The following is an 8,738-nucleotide window of genomic DNA, read 5'->3' on the forward strand; positions in this document are numbered from 1 at the left end:
ACTTTTCGTACTTCTTTTACAGTGGTGAGCACTATTTACAGGTGTTAAAAACCTTTTTGAACTGAAGTGATAGAACTAACACATTTGAATTATTTGAAATTTCTGTAAAAATTTTGGCAGAGTGCCATCTGTATTTTGGATAAAACAGTTCTTCAGAAAACCTGTAAAAAGCACTTCAATATATTTCCAAATCTCCACTTCAATAGTTAAACAACACAATTTCTTTTTCAACTCAAATCCACAATAATTTTTCAAAGACTGAGATAAAAGAAAGATAATACAATTTTTACAAGTCAAAATAACTCATAATTTACTTTACAACTTCAATGTACAATTTTAATTTACAACTGCTCAAAACCAAGAACAATATATACATACAGTGAACATACATTACAGTACAAAATGCAAAATGTGGTATACTCAATATACCCAATGATCTCTCGCTGAATGCACTAGCAGCCTAGTCTGCTGCCCTGTCCGTCTATCTACCTACGACAGCAATGGAAAGCTATCGCTGTGACAATGTCTCAGTGGTGCACAACATTAACAAATACAACTTTAAATCAAATTTCATAAATCATATAAATGATGGATACATAAAACCATAGTTAAATTCAAGACAATGAGTGTCATAAGGAATTTAACACAATATCACATTAAATCTCAATAATCGAAACATAGTTAAATTCAAAAGACAGTGAATGTCAATAAGAATTTAAACTCCAATTCACAATATCACAATAAATCTCAGTAGTCAAAACATGGTTAAATTCAAAAGACAGTGAATGTCAATAAGAATTTAAACTCCAATTCACAATATCACAATAAATCTCAATTCTCAAAACATGGTTAAATTCAAAAGACAGTGAATGTCAATAAGAATTTAAACTCCATTTCACAAATTATCAAATCACATAATAACACAATTTAGTCGAATAATTTAAGAATACAGTGTTTCCAATTCATTCACAACTTAAGCCATGACACAATTTTTCGATCAATGCTAGCATTTAAGGGTACTTACCAAAGTACCTGCAGGCGTTACATATCGTCGTCCCTGCAAGCCATTGGATGGTACCTATCAGAGCACTTGCAGGCGTTACGTATCGCCATCCCTGCAAGCTCCTGAGTTCACTCGTGAGAGTTCCCAAGAATCGTAGGCATTACGTATCGCCGTCCCTACTTTGCTCTGATAACACTAAACACATTTTATCTCAAAATTTCCAAAGTCATAATTTCATTCACAAGATGGCAACACAATTCATAATTAACTTCAACTTTCACAAATTACACTAAATAAAATTTTCTACAGTTTCAAACCATTTACAATGCTTTTCAAGCAATAAGTATCCATTCAAACACATTTCCATAATTGAAAATAATAATATACAAATAGTCATAATTTATTTCAATTGAAAAATTCAAAAGAAATAAATGTTGTGCACAAACACAATTTAAAACAATAACATACAATTAATCATATGAAATATTATTCAGAGTAAAATCAATTGAAAACTAGTTGTGCACAAACCTCTGATAATTGTCTCCTGGCCTTGACTCAGTGTTTCCTTCCCTTTCCCTGAGTCTTTGCTAACACTTTGGAAATTCTTCAAAACTCCACAAAAACTTTCATTTCTTGCTGCCTATCTACTGCCTATGGTGTGAGGATCATTTTTCATGAAGACACTTGCAAGAAATCAAGGCTTGATCATGGAGAACTTGAGCTCCATGCATGGTGTGGCCATGGGAGAGGTTTGAGAGCTTTCATTCTTCCAAATGAATATTTCAAGTGGAGAAGATGAATTGCAGAATGTTAGAGGACATTTTTGTCCACTTAGGGTATTATATGGTATATAATAATTTACTTAGTGCTCCACTAACATAGGTTAATAATAAATAATGTTAAACTTTCCATATTCCCACATTAAGTCCCTAACTTTTGCTAATTGAATTAGGTACCACTAATTTAATTTTTCATGACATTTTACAAATATAATATCATGTATTTTTAATTAAAATTTAGGTCAAAAGACAACTCGGAGTGTCAAATGACCACAATGCCCCTGTTCGGGTTGCATTTTGGATTTTTTGGTAACACCGGGTTTTGTCCGTTTTTCGATTGTTCACTTTTCTTTGTACTAATTAATTAATTTTTCTTTGATATTTCTAATGGTATTTATACTTCAATAGATGTCTATTTAAGTCCTAAAAATATTTTTCAGGGTTCCCAGCGGTCCAGGGCTAGTCAACGGTCCACGCCGTGACTTCCCGGTGCAGTCACCCATCGCTAGAGTTCTCGGCTCGCTTAACTTGATTGCATTTCTTTACTATTATTTTTCCTTTGTTTTCCTTGTATTTTCTTTTCTTGTATTTCATTATTTTATGTCTCCTCACTCATATTGAAGTGTAGTTCTAGGCATCCTAGCTGTCCGGACAACACTGGTCACCGGAACAGTAGAACGCACTACCGAACTTAGGGGTGTTACAGTCAGAATCAATGAACAAAATAGAAGGGAAAGACAGCAGAAGAGGGGTCCGGGTCAGTCCAGTACATTTTCTGCTCCCAGTAAGAAGAGTAAGGGTCCTCCTGCTCAGAGTTCAGGACCACCACAGGGTCAGGGTCAGTCTCAGGGGCTCAGACCACAGTTCACACCTAGGAGAGGCCAGTCCACACCATTAATGGGCAGCTCTCCAGGGACGGTGTTTAGGGGACCAGCCCCAACATCTTATGCTTGTCAGTACTGTCAGAAGTGGCATAAGGGGGATTGTTGGCGAGTGACCGGTGCATGCTTACGGTGTGGATCGACAGAACATCATATCAAGAATTGTCCGAAGAGGACTACTACAGTTGCTCCAACACAAACTGATAGACCTGCTCCTGCACCATAAAGGGGTAGGAAGCTCGGTAAACCTGAGGCAGCTGGTCCATTACTGAGGCCTGCATTTGAGTCAGCTAAGAGGCTAGACACTAGAATACCAGCCAGGGCCTATGCCATCAGAGCTCAGGAGGAGCAAGATGCCCCAGATGTCATTAGGGGTACGTTTTCCCTCTACAACACTTCTATGCATGCATTGGTGGATCCAGGATCCACTCATTCCTACATTTGCATCAAATTACTCATAGGGAGGGGAGTTCCAGTAAAGAAGTGTGATCAAGACATTCTGGTCACAAATCCACTAGGCCACAGTGTGGTAGTGAATACGGTGTATAAAGGTTGCCCGTTAAGGATTCAGGGGTATGAATTCTTGACAGACCTAATTGAGTTGCCCTTCCATGAGTTTGACGTGATTTTGGGAATGGACTAGTTGTCACATCATTAGGCAATAGTTGACTGCAAATTGAAGAGGATTTCTCTGAAAACTTCTGAGGGTAATGAGATCACTGTTGTGGGTGAAAGGACAGATTTCCTGTCCAATGTTATCTCAGCCACAGTTAAAAGAAGATTGATGAGAAAAAGGCTGTGAAGCTTACCTAGAACATGTGGTTGATACTAGGCAGGCTAAGCCGAACCTGTGTGATATACCCACAGTGACAGATTTCCCAGATGTGTTTCCTGAAGAGTTGCCTGGTTTACCACTAGAAAGGGAAGTCGAGTTTGCTATTGAGGTAATGCCGGGTACAGCACCCATTTCTATTGCTCCTTATAGGATGGCACCCACTGAATTGAGGGAGTTGAAAACTCAGTTGTAAGAGTTAGCCGATAAGGGTTTCATTCGCCCCAGTGTGTCACCATGGGGAGCTCCGGTGCTATTTGTGAAGAAGAAGGATGGAACCTTGAGATTGTGTATTGATTACCGGCAGTTGAACAAAGTAACTATGAAGAATAAATATCCATTGCCCAGAATTGACGATCTGTTTGATCAGTTGAAAGGAGCCGGTGTATTTTCAAAAATTGATCTCAGATCAGGGTATCATTAGTTGAGAGTAAAGGATGCAGATGTGTCAAAAACTGCATTCAGAACCCGGTATGGCCACTATGAATTTCTAGTGATGTCGTTTGGATTAATAAATGCACCAGCTATTAGTAGTATGCCCTAGAGCATATCATTTAGTATGTATCTTGTACAAATTTTTATTAATAAAAGGCATTTCCACTTTTTCGTTTACATAATATATTTATGTGTAATAGAAAAGGTCCATTGATATTTTGTTAGAAATATTATTCTTAAGTTGTTAAGAATATGAGTGACAATATTTCTAGCACAAAGTATCATAAATAGGTTCACAATCGAGGATACTTCATAATAAGGACATGACTTATCCAGAAAGATTATATTCATGTTTGTTCTCAAGTTATTTATATGAGATATAAATAAGATGGAATGGTGAATCTCATGCCATATAACAAACATGATAGGCACTTATAAATGATAAGTAGGCCGAACCAGTGACACTTATGACAAGCACATGGAGTTTACTCTTGTCAATGTTTTGTCATAAATCATATTAGTGCATATAATCTTTAGACCTGAGATAGCACAGTTATCTTGTATATAGGTAGTTTGAGTTTGATACTGCTTTCATACTTATACTATGTATGGGTATATGGGCATGTGCTGGCTCCTACTAGTTATATATGGAGGTAGGTGTTGATCAAGATGGAATCTGTTCCTCTAAGTAAACAGAGATAAAATCCTATGTTCATTTAATTGTTCTTGATGTTTCAAGTTCCTGGCCAGGACAGATAGATTTATTCAGAAAAGAGTTTCTGATGAGAAAATCTTTTAATCAAGAACTGGAATTAAAAGAGAATATAATATTCATAGCAAATGTAGTTTGACATAAACCATGACTCCAGCTTGAGTTGGGATTTTGTAACAGAGAGATTCTAGTGCATGGTAACATATGATTATAGGTTCATTTAAGGTAAACCTTATTACTAATTGGGTGGCCATGACATGCTATGCTAGGTGTTAACCATGGTCTATGAGGTGCATAAAATGATTTAGAGAAATCATCTATGGTAAGAAAGAGTTCTGATGATATTAAGAGTTGATATCATGTCTCATTGCCAATTAGTGATGAGCCTAGTAAGTCACACACATACACAAGTTATCACCTATTTAAATATGATTTAATTAATTAATTAAAGAGTTTAATTGATTAATTAAATAGGTTTGGTTTGCAATTAAATTGCAAAGTCCCTAGCATGACTTGAAACCAAATCTAGATTATTGGATGTGTAGTATAAATTAAATTTATATTTAAAGTGTTTAAATATGAATTTAATTAATGAGAAATTAATTAATAGAGATTAATTGATTAATTTATATTTGATATAAATTAATTAGAAGAAAAAAAATAATTATTTTGGGTTAAGAACTCAAAAATAAGACACTGGGGCATTTTGGTCATTTCACAGTGTGACACGTGGCACCATGAGATGGTGACACATGGGATTACACATAAGCTTGCCAAATGTTTTTTAATCATGTAAGATAATTAAAATGAAGATTAAATATAGGTTTGGCACTTGGCACAATGTGATTGGGTCACTTAAACCTAGAGCTAATCAAAAGGTGACATGTGGCAAGGGTTTAATGTGTTAACCTAGCTATTTAAGTGTGGTTATGAAAAGAAAAAATAACCAGAAGCCACTCCTCTCCTTTTTCACGCCACTTTGAGGTTTTTCATCTATTCTTCTTCATCTCTCATCAATTCAAAGAGATTAGCCATCAATCTCTTGAATTAAGAACACTAGAAATTGTTTCTAGTGTCTTGTTTACATCTCTAATCTCTTAAAAGGCAGAACTTGAATTTCTAATTAATAGAAAAAGCTTTAGAAGCTGTTCAAGGGCTGCCATAGGTGTTCTTGGTGTGGACAAGCTAGAGGGACAACATCTGGTGTCCTGAAGACGAACCTCAAAGGCGCAGACACGCTGCAGTGCATTAAGAGGTTAGTGTAATCGTTCTTTATTTAATCTAGTGTTCTAAAATTAATCTGATTAATTTTAAAAATCTTAAATGGCAAATACAGATCCAAAAACATATTAAAAGAGTTTTAATATGTTGTTTATCATTGAAATCAAATAGATAAAAATAAATCTTGCATGGTGCATGTGACCCTAGGTGAAAATTTTTGAATTCAATGGTATAAACTTGTGTTTTTCACTCTTCCGTTCCTACAATTGGTATCAGAGCCACTATATTTGCCATTTAGATTGTTGATTATATGATTTAATTGTGTGTTTGATCATGAGATCAAAAGATCATTGCTGATTACAAAGCAAGGTGGCGGCATATTTAAAAAAAAAAAACACCATCAATGGTGCGCATGGTTTGGCTACCATGGGTGGTTCAAGGTTTGGCTTTTAATTCTGCAATTGTTGTATGATCTAAGGCCTATTCTTTGACTAATTAAAGTGTTTAATTAGTAATTTTAATCACACAATTAAATTATGATTCAAATCAGAATTTTAAAAATTGTTTGAATGTGATTCAAATCTGAATTTTAAAAGTTGTTTGAATGTGATTCAAATCTGAATTTTTAAAGTTGTTTGAATCATATTTAAATCTGATTTTTTAAAATTGTTTGAATAAAATTCAGATCTGATTTTTTAAAAAATGTTTGAATGTGATTCAAATCTGATTTTTTAAAAAAATGTTTGAATATGATTCAAATCTGAATTTTTAAAGTTGTTTGAATGTGATTCAAATCTGAATTTTTAAATTTGTTTGAATGAGATTCAAATCTGAATTTTTAAATTTATTTGAATCATATTCAAATATGGATTTTTAAGTTGAATATGAGATATTCAATTTAATTTAAGTATGTTTGTTTTATTTAATTGTTAAATAGTGATATGCATGATGGATGATCATGGACTATAAAAGACCAATGTGATTGGATTTATTTCTTTTATGTTTCTTTGGGATTGTAAAATAATTAATTTATTTTAATTTATTTTGGGCATGTATTATTAATTTTGTAATAATTTTTGAGTTGTAATTTCATTTATTTAAGTTCTTGTAAATTCGCCTTGGTATGCCAAGGATTACCATGTAATATTGGATTGCAAGAAGTTCAAGGAGGTCAAGAGCATTGGTGGGACCAGTGGGAGGAATTCAAGATCAAGTGTTGATTATGTACTCCTTAAGCAACTCTTGTAAAATGAATGAATGAATGAAATGCACCTAGGAATGCCCTGATTCAATTCTTGGTGGCTCAGAATTGAATCCCTTAGAAAGTCCATGATCATACCATATTTTTTGCTTATCCATGAATGCATGAGATGTATGGGAATGTATGCTATTATATGATATATGCATGCTAATTGGATAATGTGCAAAGTGAGACCTTAATAGTAATTAGAATGACCATAAAATCTTCCAAACAAATGATTAAGTTGGAAATGCTATAATTAAAGTAATTATAACATAGGCCCTCCATTGGGGCAATTATTTTAAGAAATTTTAAATAGTTGCATAAGATGCAATTAATTTAAGAGATTTTCTTAAGAATAATTGTTAAGCATGAGATGTTGTAAATATGTAAATGGTTTGGTGGCCAATATTGGATGTACCTGAGGACATTAAAATTATTTGCATAATTACTGGCTCAATGGGATCAACTTAACTAATGCAAGATAAGACAATAATGGATGTACCTGAGATTTTAAGCATTAGGGGCTTGGTAAAGGATTGAACCTCACATGAGATGTGATGGGCAAGGAGTTGCTCACTTATAGTTTATTGTAATTCCAATAATGGATGTACCTGAGGATGATCAATAGAATTATAAGAATTCACTCAGATTCCTGGTCCTACCAAGAAAATAGCTAAACAGAAAAGGAAGACTAAAGCTGATGGAGGCAAAGGAAAGTGTTTCCACTGCCAAAAGGATGGGCACTGGAAAAGGAATTGCCCCGAGTATCTTGCTTCTCTGAAGGACAAGAAGGATACACCTTCGGAAGGTATGTCCATATCTTGTTATTTAGATTCTGATGATACTCATAGTTCATCTATAGCTTGGGTTTTAGATACTGGTGCCAGTTCTCACATTTCTAATAATATGCATGAACTAGCAAATAGTAGCAACTTGCGTTCTCAATATATTAGAGTCCGGATTGGCAATGGCTCAACTGTTGAAGCTTTAACCATAGGATCTAAATCTTTTTACATGTTTGGACATGTTTTGTGTTTGGATAATATTTTATATGTACCTGATGCATTTAAGAACATCATTTCTATATCTAGTTTGACTAGAAATGGCTATGAATTTCAGTTCACAGATGATGTTTGTAATATTTATTTTGGAAATAAATATGTTGGTTCGGGTTATATGAATGATGGTCTTTATTATTTGGATAATAATGACAAACACAAATTGAATGCAAGTGATCTAAAAGAATGCAATGCCATGGTGAAAACCAACTCAAGTTCAAAATATATTTGGCACTTAAGGTTATGTCATGTTGCAGAAGATAGGATTGCAAAACTGGAGAAAATGGGGATTCTATCCTCATTGGGCTCTGAGCCTACTCCAACTTGTGAATCTTGCCTTCAGGGCAAAATGACTAGATCACCCTTTGTTGGACAAGGGCTAAGAGCTGAAAATATTTTGGAGCTAATACATAGTGATGTATGTGGTCCATTTAAAGAAATGGCTAGAGGGGGTTTTCATTATTTTATTACCTTTACTGATGATAAATCAAGGTTTGGGTATTTGTATTTGATGAAATACAAACATGAATCTTTTGAAAAGTTTAAAGAATTTAAATCAAGTAGAAAATCAAAC

At 34.3% G+C, this 8,738-nt stretch overlaps 1 long non-coding RNA gene across 1 annotated transcript; it reads right to left on the bottom strand.

The window, feature by feature from the left end:
* Window positions 1–451: 451 nt before the first annotated feature.
* Window positions 452–1,729, bottom strand: LOC131180239 (uncharacterized). The gene is made up of 2 exons (XR_009149042.1): window positions 1,532–1,729; window positions 452–489 (listed from the first exon to the last, which is right to left on the bottom strand). It is a non-coding gene; the product is annotated as an uncharacterized LOC131180239 (long non-coding RNA).
* Window positions 1,730–8,738: the final 7,009 nt, after the last annotated feature.

This window comes from Hevea brasiliensis, chromosome 5 (genome assembly GCF_030052815.1).
Source record: "Hevea brasiliensis isolate MT/VB/25A 57/8 chromosome 5, ASM3005281v1, whole genome shotgun sequence".
NCBI classification, from domain to species: Eukaryota; Viridiplantae; Streptophyta; class Magnoliopsida; order Malpighiales; family Euphorbiaceae; genus Hevea; species Hevea brasiliensis.